An 11,558-nucleotide genomic window follows, 5' to 3' on the forward strand; every position below is an offset into this window, starting at 1 on the left:
GGGTCATGTACTGGTCAGGCCCAATTCCAAGTCAAGTTTGAGGGCCATGGGTGCAGGCATTGTCAAGTTACCACACGGAAAACCTTTAACCATTCAAGGTGACTGTGACCTTGACCTTTGGCCAGAAGACCCCCAAAAACAATAGGGGTCTTCTACTGGTAAGGCCCAACCTCCAATTCAATTATGAGGGCCATGGGTGCAGGCATTGTCGAATTATATCTCGGACAACCTTTTACCATTCAAGGTCACTGTGACCTTGACCTTTGGCCGATGACCCCCCAAAACAATAGGGGTCATCTACTGGTCAGGACCAACCTCCAATTCAATTATGAGGGCCATGGGTGCCAGCATTGTTGAGTTATCACTCGGACAACTTTTTACCATTCAAGGTCACTCTGACCTTGACATTTGACCCGATGAGCCCCAAAAACAATAGGGGTCAGCTACTGGTCAGGCCCAACCTCCAAGTCAAGTTTGAGAGCCATGGGTGCAGGCATTGTTGAGTTATCACTCGGACAAGCTTTAAATTTTTTTTACCATTAAAGGTCACTGTGACCTTGACCTTTGGCCTGATGACCCCCCAAAACAATAGGGGTCATCTACTGGTCAGACCCAACCTCCATGTCAAGTTTGAGGGCCATTGGTGCAGGCATTGTTGAGTTATCACTCGGACAAGATTTAAAATTATTTTACCATTAAAGGTCACTGTGACCTTGACCTTTGACTCGATGACCCCCAAAATCAATAGGGGTCATCTACTGGTCAGGCCAACCTTCATGTGAAGTTTGATGACCATACGTCCAGGAATTGTTGAGTTATCACTCGGACAAGCTTTGGTCTACCAACGGACCGACCGACATGCCTGTGCAAAGCAATATACCCCTCTTCTTCGAAAGGGGGCATAATAATTATCATAAATGCATTATTAAGTAAGAGGGTAAAGGTTCATCACACACAATTTTGTTTGTTATACATGTGTATGTATTGATTTTGAAAAATAGTGTAACTTTAAGTTTCTTGTCTCTTCGGCTAGAAATCGTTAATTATTTGAAATATTTTTGAAACTATTTCGAATATATAATTATACGTTTATTTGTAATCCATAGTTTTGCACAATGCGGGGAAGGCTAGCCTAATTTTAGGCCCAAATTGCTAAATGCAAGTGTTTGTTCATGATAAGTGGTCAACGTTATATTTTGTCCAATTAGAAGGCATCATTTCTTATGTTTACCTGAACATTTATTTTAAAAAATCAGCTGTCAGCAGTTATTGATTTTAATCAGGTGATGCGGTAAATATAAATAGTGACTGACCCCATTTGAGGGAACATGTAGTTTACACAATATAATATAGACCACTAAAAAATAATGTTGGTTTGAAAATCATTACAAATTATCTAAAACAACTTAATACATGCATGGTCGAATTTCGAAATAGAAACACGTGCCAACATGAACCCTTTGTGTGAGACCGACCCTTCAACGGCAAGAACACTTTTACTGATTAAATATTTAGCAATTACAGTAATTTATCAAAACAGTTATTTTTCATATTGAATCAATCTTTGAAAAACCTCAATATTTATATGAAAAACTACAGAAACAATCCTTGAAGTAGAAAGTTTCAACAGACACCCGTTTAATTGCACAGAAATGTTTGAGAATGATAAATCATAAATCTTTTCTCTTTACATTTGATTTTCTTACATAAAACATTTATTAAATGCAACTTTGATAGTTATACATCATTTTTAAACACATCATAATAACAAATATCAAAAATAATATATTAATATTGAATCAAACCAGAAAAGGTGGTCTATAAAGAAAAGGAATTTACAATAATAAGGTATGAAACCATATATGTATAATTATTGAAGACAAAATATATACATGTATTTGAATGTATATGAACAACACAATGTAATTGCAACATGAACGTATATATCTTCTGTATAATAAAAATACTTTAAAAAAGGAAATATTGGAATCCCTGACAATCACTCAAATACTAACATCAAAAATATTTATCAAAAATATTAATCAGAAAAATAGCTTCAATTGTTTAGCTAAGTTTCCTCATGCGCTTGTGTAGTATTTAACTGAAAATCTGGATTTGAAATATCCCTTACACACTTACAAGGCCTGTAAAAAGGAGAAACACATCATCTCAAGAACACAACAGTTATTTAACACAATTTATGTGGTACTAAAATGAATCTATTTGTGGAAAATAAAATTGACAATGGCAGTCACAGGATACTGTCAAATGACTCCGATTTTGTCTTGTCTGATGAGAAGCAAATGGCTTATAATTGTAATCTTGACCTTTAGGGTGAGCGCTTGAATGATACGGGCAACAGTAACACACAAATGTTGTGGGAAACACAGGTCCCCATGCTGATGTATATTAATCTGGAGTTTGATGTAATTCAAATAAGTACAAATGTATGTTATAAAGTATTTCTGTACACAACATTCCATACATTTATTAAAACTTCCTCTTACATCACTAGTTTATTCAAAATTCATTTAAAACATCAAAAAGGTATTTTCATGTTATGTCTTTTTCCCATGCATTAGCATGCTTCAATTTACTTGATTGATATTTTAATAAACAATTAATGCTGATTTTTGTTTGTGTCCAACCATCCTCCTTGTAGTTTGTCATCTAAACCACTGGTATATTTCAGTGTTCATGTGTTTCTGTTTATTTCTCCCCTTGTGAAGCCCGCTGGATTTCCTTAATAATCTGAAAATAAAGAATATATATCTATAATTAAGGTTAATAGTTATGACTTTAATTCAACTATTTCCTAGCAGTTCTCCCATTGGGCAGCCCTCTGGATTTAATTTATTTTCTGAAAGTAAAGACAAATGACTGATTATAGTTAAAACCCCTGACTTTGCATCAACTATTTCCTGGCATTTCCTCCCTTGGGCAGCCCTATGAATTTATTTTATTATCTGAAAATTAAGATCAAATGACTGATTATGGTTAATACCTCTGACTTTGCATCAACTATTTCCTGGCATTTCTCCCCTTGGGCAGCCCTTTGAATATCTTTTATTATCAGAAAATTAAGATCAAATAACTGATTATGGTTACTACCCCTGACTTTGAATCAACTATTTCCTGGCATTTCTCCCATTGTGCTGCACTCTGGATTCCCCTTATTATCTAAAAATATAAAACACATATCACTTATTATGCTGTATACCCCTGACTTTGAATCTGTAATTTCCAGACATTTCCAAATATAGAAACCAACTTCAACTCAGCACTTTTGGATGCCTTGATAATCTAAAAATAAATAATACATTTCACTATTTGTGATTATTTCTATTGGCTTCCAATTAAACACTTTTTGGCAGGGGTTTGGGCCCTTGTGTTGTTGTTCTTAGTATCCTAAATAACCTGAAAATACATAACAGGTACCACTGAACACTGAAGTTGGTTTATACCCAGATGACTTTAATTTGGTGGCATTTTCCATTGCTTGGATATTTGTTGAATAATTATACAAACAGAGAGTATACCTGTTATCCTGGCTTGTAAGCTCAGTAAATAGAGTGTCATTGTATTACTAAATGCAAATTCTCAGTGTATTATTGCATAATTAAATAAAGATTCCTTGAAGTAAAGTTTTTAGGTTTAACTGCTAATTTGATATTAGTATGTGATCTACTTGCAGCGTTGTTAAATGTGAAAATTTCTGACATTGTAAACCATCCATATGCATATTTGGTTGTTTTCGAAGGAAAATGCCTGAGGAGTTCTGTCAGCTGACTTGAAAGCTTTGATGAGTGTGTGGTCTGTTGATGGTGTTTATACATTTAGTTCATCTGAGCTTGTCCCTGAAGTTTTCATTGACGACTGAACATAACTATTTCTGTTTATTCTATATCTGTGAGATTTTATTATTATTATTATCATTATTTATGAACTTACATCTTGTGCTTTGGGGAACCCATATGTCTTGAGTTTTGAGAACACCAGCTGTCCATTAATTGAGACCTCAAATGACTCTGAAAACATAAACAAAGCATTTTTTGAATTTCTCAACTGAGTTTTGCAGCCAAAACATTAACTAAGTTGTTAATTACGAGATACAAGTTGAAAATGGTTTTATTGAGTAACTATATAAAAAAAATATTCTACTACGGTCAATTGAATGACATATTGCTTTGAAAATGACAAGTTAATTTGTACATTAACTCCTTCGACTTTACTCTGGCATTCATACATGAAACTGTAAAACAATGCTCAAAGACACTTACGGTTTCTCCCGACATCTCCAACCACCTTGGTTTCTGGCAACTCTGAGAGGATGTCCTCCATCAGACGCCTAAACCGAGGGAAGTGACCTCAGCTTCCACTGAAAAAAAACAAACAATACAGCCTTTAATATTTTCGAATGAAATGTTTCAGGCTTGTGCTTTTTTGACAACAAACTTATCTAACATCTTACAAGCTTATCTTTCAAAATTAAGTGTAAGTAAGAATATATGACTGAACCCTATACGCAATTAATACCATGTTGCTATAAAAGCTAGCTTAACAGCAAGACTGTTTAAAGTGCAATATATATATATATGGTCGACACTACAAACATATAATTATTTAATCTGAGTATTTTTTTGTCTGAGTCTTTAAACTAATGGTGAAGTAAATCTACCCAAAGTTTAGGCTTCATTGTCATACATAATAATGTACATAAAGGAAGAAAAGACCAATTCCGTTGTAATTATAAAAAAAACTTAATTTAAAATCTTAAATATTTGATTTATAGGGTCACGGACACTACGGACCATGGACATTACGGACCAGACATTACGGACCAGATTTAGGGACACTACGGACCAGATATAGGGACATTACGGACCATCTTCAGAAACTTACTAACCATCATTTATAATGTTTTTAAAACATTTGTTGTTGTTTTTTAATTTATTCACTCATTGGTCTTAAATTTGTTAATAAATACTTGAATATGAGTGCTCTGTATGACAATTACCTTTAATGTAACTGAAAAATCCAATGAAATTCCAATGTTAAACATCGATGTATTTTTAATTAAATATTATAATAATGTGAATACTAATGAACGAAATATGTGTTTATCTTATAATTGTAAATGTGAATATTAATGTTTTCATATGTGATCGATTGCTTTCTGAAATAAACTTTGGATCGTCATATTTGTTTGTTTTCCGTTTCATCTGTTTTAATTAAAAGGTTCAGTGAAAGTGCGCCGTTACAATGGGTTTTCACACTTTTATGATTGTCAGAATAATGTTTGTTTCTTTTGTAATATACCGCCGATAATTACGGGTACAATTATAACTCAACTCAACTCAATATTATTTGATTATATCAACAACAACAACAACAACAACAACAACAACAGCAACTTTTAATGCATTCAGGCAATAATGCCTATAGCATACAAACAGTTTATGAGCAAACAGGTAGAACTTAGCGAGAAGCATAAAAATAAAATGTGAACATAAAGATAAATGATTGTTAGTCAGTAGTAGTAAATTATTTTGCAATTAAAGGTAAATCTAGAATGCTTAAATAAAACATTTTGTTATTAACAATTTGATAGAACAAAAATTAATTCACCAAAGTCCGAGTTCTGTGTTTGTTTAACAGAAGTTAGATGTAGTAGTATTTATAGCCCGAACATTTCTAAAATAACTTAAATTTAAAAGCTTTCATGCGTAGAAATCTTAATGAAGCAGACTTTTTTAATTGTATGAAATAAAAGAAACACATACAACATCGTCAAACATTGCTTCGAAGATAAAAATACAGATAAATTATGTGTTTTGTTTACCAGTATTCAACCTGAACTTTAACAGCCGCCATTTTGTTTGTTTTTGGTCAGTCTCGTTTCAGCGGCAGTCAATGGTTTTGTGACTCCTGCAAGTTTTCTTCTATAGACGCAGTTGCCTCCCCTTAAATATATCGAAAACAAATACATTTTACATACGGATATATACCGATGCCTAGCTAGATTTACTTGTATGTGTGAGCAGACATTTAAGGTAGTCCATGTAAATGGTATTGACAAACTCGTATAACAAGTAAACATGTATAGAAATGTCCAAATACAAAAGAGATACCCCTTTGTTGTTAACATTTTAAGATGGACATCGCCAGACTCCCAATTTAAATAAGTGTTACCTAGCTTGCAACTGCTACATTATGGGGCACAATTTGTTCCTAATTTTTCAATTATGTCAAAACTGTTCGTCTTTTGCTGTTTTCGTTTAGTAAGCGCTTTTCATTTGATTTACAATGGTACATTTGTTTGAGAAAATACATGATCCACGATCAAACAATAAGTGCTCGGTAACCTTTAAATCTAAATCTCAACCGTTTGGCAAGATAACCTTAAGGTAACTGTGGGTTGAGATCGTAACATAGTTCCCCAAATGCGCAACGAACGTAAGGCTAAGAAAAAATATTTTTTATCGCTGTTTGGTCATACATGTATCTAAAACTAAGGGAGGAGGGAAAGATGTTTTTTTTTTTATTTTCACTTATTTTTTGTGTACTGTTTTTCGGCAACAATTGTCAATTATTGATAAACTGTCATCTTCATAAGACGTTAAAACATTTCAAATGATTAAACCTACTTTTGTTGTTTAGTTTTTTGTTTGAAAAAAATGTCAATTATGTGCCGGAAATCGATGGTTTGAGCCCCGCAAATAGTTTGATTGATTGATGCGGCCGGTTCTTCGCTCAGCAGGTCATCAAATAATTGGCACCGACTGACTACTTCCGATTGGCTTGTATGTATGATAGAATCCTGGAATAAAATGTTCATAAATCAATGGGTTACAAAAGTCAGCTTTCAATTGAGAAGGGTGGCACTATAAACAATACCATATTTTTCTTTACATATGATAGAAATATGTAAGTAACACATTTGTATGTACCTAACAGGATTCGTATTTGCTTACAATTTAATAGTCAATGAACACAAACACAAACACAAGTACAATCCTCAAACAGAACGTCTTCGATTTCCTGTTTTTATATATGATTCTATGACTGACCTCCCTTGTTCTCGTCCCTCCATCATGCGTTTCTTTCGCTTTGATTGAAACTGTTCGAAAACGATAGTAACATTTGCAACACTGCTAACAAAGCAACAAATGGACGTTATCACGTTTTACAAGGCAAGATTGTGATATAAATAATTAATGTGGAATTTAACAAAATGGCGCTTCTTTAACAGATAGGCCGTCGTAAGAAGTACTAGTTTTGCTGCTTATACCTCTGACAGAAATACGCAGAAACGCGTGGTAGACGCTATTACATTAGTCTTACTGGATTTACACAAGCATGAACTGACCATATCTGATCAAATAAGTAGTTGAATAATTTCCGGTGTTTCATCATTATGATTAAAACAATATCCAATATCTCAATTAGAACATTTAAAAACATATTGCAGCTAAATCATAAAGAGAGTCCCTTTAAAGCATGAACATTCGTTGTTTGCGGTACATGATACGGGTGTATGGTTATGGCCAAAAAATGTATACTCAGCAAGTAGTTTTGGGGCATAATTCAATGATAGTCTTATCCTTTGTCTTATATATGCCATAATTTCATATAATATATGAACCGTGTTGTTTTGGAGTTTTGTTTCCAGTTTCTCGTTTGTGATTGTTTGATTTAGTGTTTTATGTCTTTGCCATTTAACAGGGTTTAAGTTTAAACTGTTGGCTATTGAGTTTGTTGATGTAGTTGTTCATATTAATATTGCTAACAGTCCAATCGGAATACTCAGATTCTATTCTTAAACCTAAGCTTGGTGGACAAGTAGGTTTTCCCCACACCTAAAAACCGAACTCTCGCATCAAAGTGCGAATGAGAGTGATTAAGTATACGTGTATATTAACTTTCTTCACACTTATTGTTAACTTAATAAAGTCTAAACTTATCTTCAGTTAGATCTAAATTATTATTGAATATGGTCTTAGGAGTCAAAGTACAAATAGTTGAAAAATAAAACACAAATAAATGTGTATAGAAGTTTTATTTTATATAATTTTAAGCGATGAAATAAAATATTGTATGCAAGGGACTCGCTCATGTGAAATGCATTTGTATTACGGCATTAAGTGTGGTTAATCTTAACACTATGATAATGAAAGCTGGTAACCTTCAGCAAATATTAATATTTGCTCAAATATTGTCTTTAAAGACCCCGATTTCATTAGCGTTAAAAAAGGCTTTGAGCCATTCGTTGTTGCATTATTTGGGTTGTTTACGTGATGGTATAAATGTATTGTTAAAGGTCAACATATCCGTCTCAATCGTATGTCCTGGTGGCCTAGTATAATTAAAACTTATTTATTTTACAACGATTGTGAAACAAGTTATAACATTTTTTTAAATAACTATTAATTATTAGCCCTTAAACACAGCATTTTCCTCGTCCACTAACACAAAAGCCTTCTCTATAACAGTGCTAATATCTATATCAGTTAGCGGCCAGAGGCCGAAAAAATATTAAGCCCGCATTTTTAAGAATTTGATTGGCTAATTAAAAAGAGCCAAACATGAGTTAGATTTGCAGCTTGAAATTCGGAAACGGCAGCCATTTTATTTTAAACTCAGTATTTAAACGTTCGCCGACAATTTGAGCACGAAACTTATTCAAAGTTTAAGCGAATACAGACAAAAACACGATTAAGTGGTAGCTTCTTAGAACGTTAAATTTACAAGCGTTTATATTCAATCGGATCAATGCGAAAAAATGTCGTCTTGCGAGGAAATGTTAGAGCTGCTAGCTAATGATTTATTATCCATGGTATACATGAATGAAACCGAAGAAATTGATTTACTCTTAGTGTTTAAGATGTGTCTGTGGTTGTGTCCCACCCAATGACGGAATCAAATTCTGGGGAGCAATGTTTTCATGCAGTCTCTGAAGAAGACTGCGAAGACAGCTTAATGAAATCGACTTCGTGCAGATACGACTGCCCTCAGAAAAAAATAACAAGGCCAATATCAAATCACTTATTTATTAACTTTTCCGTGAAGACCAAGTTTTGGTCCAAAAAACCTAAGCGAGACGCTCTACAAATGCGTTTTTTAATAACGAGATGATTTGATTAACATGTCCATTATTGGACTGACTCTTATATATATTTTTGAAATGGAACATTCAAAATATACATGTTTAATATGTAAATATTTTAACAATTTAGTAAAGATAACTACTTCTTTTTGCAGCAATAGTCTCTTTAAATACAAACAAAGGTTTAACTAGTATTCTTTTCAAAAAGAAATATATTAAACTTTAGCATTCAATCTGATAAGTAATAAAAGAAATATATAAACTTAAATTAAATGATATACATTCTTTATAATATAGGCTGATCAAAAACATATTTTTTCGTTGTCCCTCTTCTGGAATATAGAAATGAATCTGATATTCTGTACCCAACCAAGCCTTCACTGAAAAAAACCAATGATTGGTGTATAAATTTACGTTCGCCTAAATGAAATAATGTGTTTTTTTTCTACAAAATTACGTTTTAGAAATAAGAAATGTTTTCTTATTAACGCCGTCAAGAAAATCGGTGCATGCAAACAAAACGAAAAGAAACTCTTGTGAAAAGGTATTTCTTATCGATTACTAGAAATTGAAATTAATAACCAAAAGCTTTGTTTTACAAATAATTATAGTAGTTCGATGTTTTCCTTATTTGTTTAACATGAAATCAGACCTGACACGACCTAATTACTGTTTTTCGATGCCAAAACAAATGCGTTTATTATATTACTTTCTGACTTATCAATACACTTTATTTTGTGAACACATTGCATCCTTTCTAATGATACCAAAGTTCGAACCATCGATGTTCGAGTGTATCAGTTCATTGCTCTGTGCCATTTTCAAATAGGATCAACTCGAACATTTTCCTTGAAACAACCTCGGATATATATATATATAAAGATACAGGCGGTTAACGATGTAAGCTATTTTTATATTTATCTTCGCGGGTAGTAGATCGCGTAATAATTTCAGTCTAGCATTTACGGTTAATGACATTTCTCTTAGGAATCTTAATTATAATAAAATTCAATGGGAATGCTTTTGAACTTTATAATGAGAAGTACACATTATAACGCTATAATTATTTAACATTAATAGTGTTAATAAACGATATTCTTATACTAAAGTACCGGCATACACTCAGGGCTCGTCGCATGGCGGGGACGGTAGACGTGTTTCTATTTTTCCAGCCATATTCATTGTATTAATTTAAAATCATACATTAACGCGACTGTTCGGGTCCATCTTCTGCAACAGTCTCATCACGTGACGTTTGTACCACATCACTCCACCAATCATAAACAGTTATATCAATGAGATGGCGCCAAGTCCAGCGATGGATAACCAAAAGTTGTTGTCTTTTTCACACGAGTGCTCCTCGTCTTTGACTCAAGAAAAAAATATGGTGCAAAATTTAAATAAAAGATGCATGTTGTTTACTGATGATAATTTGGCGTTTACAAAATGTTGTTACTTACAATGATCAGTCTATTTCAACGCAGCAACTTGGGAGATTTCAAAAAAACTTAACTGATTTATTTTCATCATATTAGTACCAATCACTTTTTTCCTGTTGTATTGTGTAGACTATTATGTATCATATTGTTGACGATCAACCCTTTCTCATATCTATAGTTTCGGTATCTTTAGTGTTTCTTTTAAATGTGTGGCAAAAGTACCTGATCGATAACTTTGAATAACTTTAAAGTTAATGTGAAACTAATAATAATATCTTAAACACTAAAAGTATAATTACATTTTTAATATGCAATTATTTTTTACGTGTCTCCACATCTTCCATTTGCACAAAATGCATGGCCACCTTGAATGGTTTCGGCTGTTGAACTATGCACAATAAAACGTCCAGTAGTTAAAAGTTTCGACCTAAACCCCGTTCTATGCCAACAATTTTTATCTCTTGAAATACGTTGATAATTTCAGTATATTTTTTTCATTTGATTAATTGCTTGTAAAGCATGACATAAGAATGCTGAAACTATAGTGTAAATAAATTTATTACCCAAAGCACACCATTAACTGTACTATTTTCACTACAAGTATCTTTGGAGTCATCGTACTGCATTCTATATTGCTCCCTCTGATGTATAGCACTTTCATGTTCATCAAAAAGTATCATTTTATCATCTTCGGAAAGGGCACCAGTTTTTGAAATATTATAAGAATAAGTTTGGTACATGTCTGTTTTTAGTTCAGCTAAGACAATATGTTGGCACAACTCACGCTTTACTCTGGTAAAAGTACTAATACTAACACTTCTATCACCATCCATATTTCATACTATAAATGTCTGCTTGTGACTTATCAGATGGCAACAACAACACTTTATTATTGCGGTGGTTTGGAAGCCTTCCGGGAAGGGGCATTGCACTGTCAGATGCATAGCAGATGAGGACCTTTCTAATGTTTTCTCTTTCCTCGAATATGATTGCATTATGAGGTAGTCTTTTGG

At 33.1% G+C, this 11,558-nt stretch overlaps 1 long non-coding RNA gene across 1 annotated transcript; it reads right to left on the bottom strand.

Annotated features, from left to right (window-relative positions):
* Positions 1–1,076: 1,076 nt before the first annotated feature.
* On the bottom strand, positions 1,077–5,887 carry LOC128222231 (uncharacterized). The gene is made up of 4 exons (XR_008259101.1): positions 5,843–5,887; positions 4,281–4,378; positions 3,952–4,028; positions 1,077–2,751 (listed from the first exon to the last, which is right to left on the bottom strand). It is a non-coding gene; the product is annotated as an uncharacterized LOC128222231 (long non-coding RNA).
* Positions 5,888–11,558: the final 5,671 nt, after the last annotated feature.

This window comes from Mya arenaria, chromosome 16 (assembly GCF_026914265.1).
Source record: "Mya arenaria isolate MELC-2E11 chromosome 16, ASM2691426v1".
In the NCBI taxonomy this organism is placed as follows: domain Eukaryota; kingdom Metazoa; phylum Mollusca; class Bivalvia; order Myida; family Myidae; genus Mya; species Mya arenaria.